At 35.6% G+C, this 9,467-nt stretch overlaps 1 pseudogene; it reads right to left on the reverse strand.

Moving 5' to 3' along the window:
* Nucleotides 1-652: 652 nt before the first annotated feature.
* LOC119814099 lies at nucleotides 653-1,596 on the reverse strand (annotated as a pseudogene).
* Nucleotides 1,597-9,467: the final 7,871 nt, after the last annotated feature.

The raw sequence follows: 9,467 nt of genomic DNA on the forward strand, positions 1-9,467 counted from the left end.
TTCAAATGCACTCTTGACAACTACATCCTAGTGCTTGGCCTTCTACCTTTCTTCCCTCTCTCTGCATTCCCTTTCCACAGAAGAGTCCAGATTACATCTATCATGTCTTCCTGCTGACCTTCACCCACACCATACAGTCTTGCCATTCACTTATTCACGACACACCATATATAATCAAAGCAAGAAGAATGTGATGATGCACATTTTAATCCTAGTGCTCATGAGGCTGATACAGGAAGATTTTGAATTTGAGGCCTGCTTTGGTTAAACTTAGACCCAAACAAAAAAATAGTACAAGAAACACTGGGAGGCAAAGATGAATTTTTTTCAAGTGTGAAAACAGTATATATTTTGTTACTTTCATTTTCTCTAGTGTTTTTTAAATATTCTACAATATGTTTCATAATAACCAATAAATATGTAAACAATGAGTAACTAAGTACAATGTATAAAGATATACAATCAATAAGAATGTAACATTTCATAGCAAATTATCAATAAATAGATGATTATTTCATTACCAACTTGAAATAATTATTCAAGTCATCAAGTTGTTGGAGAGTAGGAATAATATATTACATCAAAGCAGAGGAGCTCATTTATCATTTGTGTTTATAATAGAGTATTCTTGTTGTATATTCTTCAGGGAAATTTAGCAGATATCTTTCCTACTCAGAAGCTGCTTACTCAGTCTCCTCATTGCTACCTTCATGTCTTTGTTCCTCAGTGTGTAAATGGCGGGGTTCAAGATAGGCGTAATCATGAAGTCCAGAATAGCAAGAAACTTATCCACTGGTTACAGTAGGTAAGGGCCAAATGTACACAAAAATGCATGGTCCAAAGAACAAAATGACCACAGAGATGTGAGCAGAAAGTGTAGAGAGGGCCTTGAACAAACTGCCCAAGGACTGTTTCCATACAGTGAACAGTATGAATATGTAAGAGACAATCAGTAAGAAGAAGGTAGTGACTGATATTAGTCCACTGTCAACAGTAACCAAGAACTCCATCCTGTAGGTGTGTTATGGCAGGCCAGCTTGATGAACCTAGGAAGGTCACAATAAAAACTATCTATCTCATTAGAACTGCAAAAAGGCAAATGGACAACAAAGCTAATTGAGACACTGAATGAATGAGACCCAATAATCCAGGCACCAATCAGAAGCAAAATGCACTTCTGTGGGCTCATGATGGTCAGGGTAGTGAAGGGGCTTGCATATGGCCACATATCTGTCCCAGGCCATGGCTACCAGCAACACCATCTCACAACCCCCCAGGACATGAAGGACAAACATCTGGAAAATACAGCCCTGGAATGAAATGGTATTGTGATTGGAGTATAGATCAGAAATCAACTTAGGAACAACTGAAGTAGAAAACATAAGTCAACAAATGAAAGATTAGCTAAAAGGAAGTACATTGGTGACTGTAAATGGGTATCAAAGATAACTGTAAGCACGACTAAGAAATTTCCTAGGAAAAATTGTTGCATATGATATTGTAGAAAATGTTAAAGAGGAAAATTTGTGTTGGTCTGTGGATTGATAATCCCAGGAATATAAACTCAGCTACTTCAGAATAATTTGCTTCATTCATTGTATCTTTTTGAGTTATCTACAATACCCAAAACAAAACAGGCAAAGCAGTTACTAGAATAATATCCTAGTAGTAAAATGTATTATTTGTGAATTCATTACAATAAAGTGATTGTATATTAGAAAGTAACCTTAAAACAAATAACTATTGAAAAACACACTCAACTTGTTCCAAAATACATATTAATAAAAGCAATTCCTCCTGGTTCATCCATATTTTAAAGAATTAATGTTTCTATTCTACTTATATCATTATTGAATATATACTGTTTTCCAAATATTATGTTATACCCTCTGGTTAAATAATAGTTCTGTTCTGGCGTGCATTGCAATCAGGTTGAACATCTGCTTTAAAATACAAACCAAAACAAAAAACAAATTAAATACAAAGACAAACATTATGACTAAGATGAAGAGAAAACAGAGGGATGTGTTGATTTATATAAGGTCGATATGTGTTAGTTTTATATCAGCTGCCTATAATCTCCCATACACTAGCCATTACCTCTGAAGATTGATTTAGATTGTCCAAGTTTTATGTCCCTCTGTAATAACTGGAAACAAGGGAAGTGTATCAAGAGTAAAATAAACACTTGTATAAAAATGCTGCTTTATCCTATCAAGAATCTCATACTCCCCAGTAATGGTAAAAGCTACTTTTGTACTATATGAAGAAGCGTTAACAGCAGAGCAAAGGTAACTGATTTCCATTGTGTCATCAAATTCTTTATAATCTGATGAAATTCTTGTGAATAACACCCTTGAGGGGAAAAAAGAGTTTCATACATTGAAAATTGGAATGTACCTTTCTTCCTTCTCTCCTTCCTTCCTTCCTTTCTTTCTTCCTTTCCTTCCTTTCTTTTTTTCTTTCTTTCTTCCTTTCTTGGTTTTTTGAGGCAGGGTTTCTCCTATAGCTTTGGAGCCTGTCCTGGAACTATCACTTGTAGATCAGGATAGCCTCAAACTCAATGAGATCCACATACCTCTGGCTCATGAGTGTGTGACTAAAGGACTTGTCTCACCACAGCATGGCCCTTCATATGATTTCTTTAACCAGATACCCCTCAAAAGACTATGCCAAACTCCAACTACAGGAAATGAAATCAGTATTATATAAAAAGTGAATAATATATTTTGATAAAATTATTATGAGCCAAAATACATAAGAAACTGATATTAATGAGTTTACATTACTATGAAAAAAGTGGATGATTTTTCAAGCTTAATTTCTTATCTCTGTTCTACTGTAGATGCAGTTAGTAGTTAAATGGTATAAAACAGACATTCTGCATTTCAAAAAGCACTACATAAATTTTATATAACCTAATATATCAATTTATCTTCTGTTTTATGCTTATTAAATCCTAATGTTTTAGGCAACCAAATCAAATAATTATGTTTAGCTCACACAGAACTGACCACCATGGTCTCCCCATTGTAATTCCATTTCTAAGCTTCCCTCTAGACTTGGCCCTGACAATGATTCATATCTTGTCATTTCCTTTCCTATGTGTCATTTTATCATCAGGACTGGATCCACTTGAAAAATTCCTTATATGGCATAGTCACCACATTAGAATATATGCTGCAAACACCAGGTACACGTGGAGCCAGAAATCAAGTTCTGTGCAGCAAAACAAAACATGAGAGGAATTATGATTGTTAGAATGTAGGAGTGGATATCAAAGTCAAAGAAATAAGCAGGTTTAAAAAGAAAATAGCCTCTTAGTGATGATTATACATATAGTACCTAAGGAAATTAGAGCAGAATTCAGTGATTAGTTTGTTATTGAACCAGAAGAGGAAAATAATATTTTTTACACAATGTCTAGACACATATCTAAAAGGATATATAGGCTAAACCTGGTGTTTGAGAAATCTACAACATATACTTATATATACTTTTGTCAAAAACTTTCATGGGAATACATTTTTATATATCTTAGTTACATTCTTATATTTAAATTCAGAAAACAACTAAGCAAGGGTGAAGGCACAAGATAGATGTAAATCACAATATATTTTTTTCTATCAAAGAAGCTTTAATTGCCCTAAAAGTTGTGGTCATTCATTGTCGGAAACCTATAGCATTACAGCAGAGGACAAAGCTGCACAATTTGTATTTCCCAAAGGAAAGTAACAAAATCGAAAGTCAGGGCTGAGATGTTTTGTTTGGTAAAGTGCTTGCTGTACAAGGAAGAGATCTGAATTTCATCCCATGAATCATGTTAAAAATCCAAGCAAACCAATGGAGTTTTAATAATTCTAATATTACAGGACAGGCAGATCCATACATTTCACTGACTGAACCAACCAAACCAATTTTTTGAACCCAGTCTAGTGAGAGGCTCTGTCTCTTTCACATATGCTCAAACAAACCAAGATAAGAGGTATTTGAAGAACAGCAATGATCACTGTTCCTCCTGCATCCACACACATGTGTACCAATGAACAACAATACCTTACTAAATTCACAAACATTTCATATAGGTTTATTTATTATATTTTTGTTTCTAAATGACTGCAAAACTGAATAGTTTATACTGTTTTCTTTTTTATGTCAAATGTCTTACTATTTGATTATGCTTGGGAAACTATCATCATGTATATTGATATTATAATGTTCGATAGAAGGATCAAACTATTCATGCTGCAAAGAGTAGGTCTCATTTTAAGGATAAGACATGGTCGGTGCAGGTAACCTCATGAAACAGGACACAATGGGGAATAGGGTTATTAATAAACAACCTTATCAGTCATTAGTAGTTTGTTATGTTAGTTAACAAGCAGTTGTAATCAAGAAAGAGATCACAAGGGTGATGAGGCATAGATGAGAGAAGAATTTCAGTATTATTAATGCTCCAGAACAAAAATTTTCTTTCACTCTTGAATTATATAAAATTAAGAACATTATTAAAGATCTGAGATACCAAGTTGATATCTAGAAAACAAATGCCAGTGATAGTTTTCTGCATAAGTAAGCAACATTATTGTACTGCCTTATATCATATTATTAATGTTGAGTAGTACAAACCTATTAGATATATAACTGCATATGTGCAATGGAATAGTTTGAAGTATTAGATTAAGTTATTTTATATATGTAATCTGAAAATATTTCAATTTGAAGATTGGAGAGTATAAAGTAAAATTAGTAATAAGAAAAATTTCATTTGAAAAAGAAATAATGTCTAAGAATGCACATTAAGTACCACCATTGGAGAATCTGGATATGTAAGCTCCCATGTGACTTTTAGCTCCTAAGTGTATATTTATGTGATTCTGACTAAACAACCTTATATTTTGTCAAGTTAATAGTTAATATTTTATAAAAGAAGAAGATCAAGATGAACATCCCTACAAATTCAATAGTTTAGTGTCAAAACCACTAAAACACACTATAGAAATTATAACAAAGAATACCAATATGAAAAGAGTAGTTTTCTCATGAAATATCACAATTCACTTAATAAAAAGCTTTCTCAGCAAGAGTTTTATCACTAATATTAAACTCATTTGTGAGCAATCTATTGTTAGTTTTCTCTAAAACATTCCCATACTTTAGTTAGCTGATACTAGTAAGGAAGTAGATGAAAAGCAAGAAGGAATACCATAAACACTGAAGGGGAAGCAGATGAAAAGCACACTGGTAAGATATTTCTTCATGCTTCTATGATCTACTCACTGCTTAAAATTCATGAGTTCTGAATGCAGACATTTTCTGTATAGCAGAAAAGTTCTTGTAATCCTTCTTCTGTCCATCTCGGCAGTCTTTGTTCTATCCTTCTCAAACATATATTGTTGTTTTATAACTATACATGCTTCCTTACTTTACTTAGAAGATCGCTTTATTTTTTTATTTAGCTCATTACTTCTTATGTCAGTTACCAAAAATGTCTTTCAGCTTATCAATTACTCCTCTAGAAATTATCATATACCTATGGCTGAACTCAAGGAAGTCACTTTAAAGCAAGTTACCAAGACCTTAGCTAGTCTTTATGGAATTACATTAGAGAAAAGAAACCCTCAAGAAAAGCAAGAAACTTGATAGAATAAGGAGTGAAAATTTTGACTTCTCTGTGGAAGTCCACTATAAGTGAAGTTGCAATAAATTTTCTTAAATAAAAATTTAAACAAAGAATAAAGTGTTGTTGTTCTGACCTGATATGTATATGCATTATATACATAAGGAAAATAATGATAATTTTAGTAGGATATTGACTTTAATTACAGAATCTCGACTTACCTAATTAATGAGAATAAAGGCAACAGAAAAATCTTATTTCCAGTCATTTTGAGTCTTTTAAGAAACATCCTTGGTACTGGGTGGAGTCTTTGGCAATTAGAAGGCTGTTAGACTGAGTCCCTAGGACTTTTATCATGGGAATTCCACTATTATATTCCTGTGGATTCAAAGGATAAATGCTGAAAAAATTTGTTAAGAAATTGAGTGATAAACAAAGAAAATTCCATCTGGGAAAGCATAGCAGCATAATAGCCAGGGAAGTCAATTAATGGCATTTCAATGTCTACTTACATATTAACTATCATTGACAAAATGAGATAACTATAAAAATAATTAGCTAAGCCGGGCGGTGGTGGCGCACGCCTTTAATCCCAGCACTCGGGAGGCAGAGGCAGGCGGATCTCTGAGTTCGAGGCCAGCCTGGTCTACAAGAGCTAGTTCCAGGACAGGTTCTAGAAACTACAGGGAAACCCTGTCTCGAAAAACCAAAAAAAAAAAAAAATTAGCTAAGAATTATTTTAAAATACTTTGTATTTTTATTCACATAATTGCCTTTGCATGTGATTATCCAGTTCACACAGCAATTTAATTATAGGATGCCTTTAAGAGTCCTGGCACTCATAACAAAAGTAAATTACATTACATAATACTCTGTGTGTATGTGTTGTTTATTCAACATCCAAACACTTTTTTAATGTTTTTACTTCTCTTTTGATAATATTGTATATTTGATTATATTCATCATATCAACTTTTCTCAGAAGCATCTCCTTTCTTTTTTCTTTTTATTTATACATTAAAAATTACCACCTCCTCCCCTCCTCCCATTTACCTCCCACTCCCCCCACTTCCTCTCCCCCTCCCTTTCCAGTCCTAAGAACAGTCAGAGTTTCTTGCCCTGTGGGAAGTCCAAGGTCTTCCCCTTCCATCCAGGTATCGGAAAGTGAGCATCCAAACAGACTAGGCTCCCACAAGGCCAGTCCGTGCAGCAGAATCAAAACTTGGTGCTGTTGTCCTTGGCTTCTCAGTCAGCCCTCATTGTCAGCCACATTCAGAGAGTCCAGTTTGATCACATGCTCCATCAGTCCTAGTCCAGTTGGCCTTGGTGAGCTCCCATTAGATCAGTCCCATCATCTCAGTGGGTGGGCGCAACCCTCATGGTCCTGATTTGCTTGCTCATGTTCTCCCTCTTCTGCTCCTCATTTGGACCTTGGGAGCTCAGTCCAGTGCTCCAATGTGGGTCTCTGTCTCTATCTCCATCCTTCGCGCTCAAGGTTCTATGGTGATATGCAAGATATTCATCAGTGTGGCTATAGGATAAAGCCAGTTCAGGCACCCTCTCCGCTGCTGCCCATGGAACTAGTTGGGGAAATCCTCTTGGACAATGGGGAACCCCTCTAGAGCAAAGACTCTATCCAACCCTAAAATGGCTCCCTTGGTTAGGATAACTTCTTCCCTGCTCCCATATACACCCTTCCTCCATCTCAATTGTCTCATTCTCCCAAGCTCTCCCCAATCCTCCCCTTCTCCCTGCTCTCTCCCCATCTCCCCTTCCCCCAATCCACCCCCACCACCTGCTCCCAACTTTTGCCCAACGATCTTGTCAACTTAAAATATCCAGGAGGATAAATATATGTTTTCTTTGGGTTCACCTGCTTATTTAACTTCTCTAGGATCACAAACTATAGGTTTAATGTCCTTTTTATGGCTAGAATCCGTTTATGAGTGAGTACATACCATATTCCTCTTTTGGGGTCTGGGTTATCTCACTCAGTAAAGTGTTTTCTGTTTCCATCCATTTGCATGCAAAGTTAGAGATATCATTGTTTTTTACCACTGAGTAGAACTCTAAAGTATATATTTGCCACACCTTCTTTATCTATTCTTCTATTGAGGGGCAACTAGGTTGTTTCCAGGTTCTGGCTATTACAAATAGTGATGCTATGAATGTAGTTGAACAGATGCTTTTGTAGTATGATTGGGCATCTCTTGGGTATATTGCCAAGAGTGGAATGGCTGGATCCTGAGGTAAGTTGACTCCCAGTTTACTGAGAAACCACCACACTAATTTCCAAAGTGGTTGCACAAGTTTGCATTCCCCCAACAATGGATGAGTGTTCCCATTACAACTTCGCCAGCATAGGCTATCATTGGTGTTTTTGATCTTAGCCATTCTGACAGGTGTAAGATGGTATCTCAAAGTTGTTTTGATTTGCATTTCCCTGATCCATAAGGAGATTGAGCATGACTTAAGTGTCTTTTGACCATTTTAACTTCTTCTGTTGAGAATTCTCTGTTCAGTTCAGAGTTAATTAGAGTTTTAATGTCTAGTTTCTTGAGTTCTTTATATATTTTGGAGATCAGACCTTTGTCTGATGTGGGGTTGGTGAAGATCTCCCATTAAATAGCTTGCCTTTTTGTCTTAATTACAGTGTACTTTGCATTACAGAAGCTTCTCAGTTTCAGAAGGTCCCATTTATTCATTGTTGCTCTTATTGTCTGTGTTACTAGGATTATACATAGGAATTGGTCTCCTGTGCCCATATGTTGCAGACTACTTCCCACTTTCTCTTCTATCACGCTCAGCATGGTCAGATTTATATTGAGGTCTTTAATCTATTTGGACTTGAGTTTTGTGCATGGTGATAGATATGGATCTATTTTCATTCTTCTACAGGTTGAAATAGAGTTATGCCAGCACCATTTGTTAAAGATGCCTTCTTTCTTCCATTGTATACTTTTAGCTTCTTTGTCAAAAATCAGGTGTTCATAGGTTTGCGGGTTAATATCTGGGTCTTCGATTCAATTCCATTGGTCAACATCTCTGGTTTTATGCCAATACCAAGCTGTTTTCATTACTGTAGCTCTGTAATAGAGTTTGAAGTCAGGGATGGTAATGCCTCCAGAAGTACTTTTAATGTATAGGATTTTTTTGGCTATCCTATTTTGTTTTGTTTTTTGTTTTCCATATAAAGTTGATTATTGTCTCTAAAGGTCTGGGAAATTTTTTATAGGGATTTTGAGGGGGATGGCATTGAATCTATAGATTGCTTTTTTAAAAATTGCCATTTTTGCTATGTTGATCCTCCCAATCCAAGAGCAAGGGAGAGCCTTCCATTTTCTGGTATCCTCTTCAATTTCTTTCTTCAAAGACTTAAAGTTTTTGTCAAATAGATTTTTCACTTCCTTGGTTAGAGTTACCTAACCATCCTGGGGGTCAGAGGAATTGTGGCTGGTATAGGGATGGGGACTGTAGCATTGCTTCAAAATAACAAATATGAGCATTTACAAGCTGCTATGAATGCTGATTTGCATGCCTTAGAAAAATCTGTTAGAGCACTTAAGGATTCCTTGACTTCCTCATCTGAAGTAGTTTTACAAAATAGAAGGGGGCTTGATTTACTGTTCCTTAAGGAAGGGGGTTTGTGCGCTGCTCTTAAAGAAGAATGTTGCTTTTATTTTGATCAAACAGGAATGGTGAGTGAAACTTTAGATATGCTTAAAGATAGAATAGCTAAGCACCAAAAGGAATTTGAGTCCCAACGAAACTGGTTTGAAAGTTGGTTCAATCATTCACCCTGGTTCACAACCCTGATCTCCACAATCATGGGTCCGATAATTGTTTTG

This window comes from Arvicola amphibius, chromosome 5, assembly GCF_903992535.2.
Source record: "Arvicola amphibius chromosome 5, mArvAmp1.2, whole genome shotgun sequence".
Lineage (NCBI taxonomy): Eukaryota > Metazoa > Chordata > Mammalia > Rodentia > Cricetidae > Arvicola > Arvicola amphibius.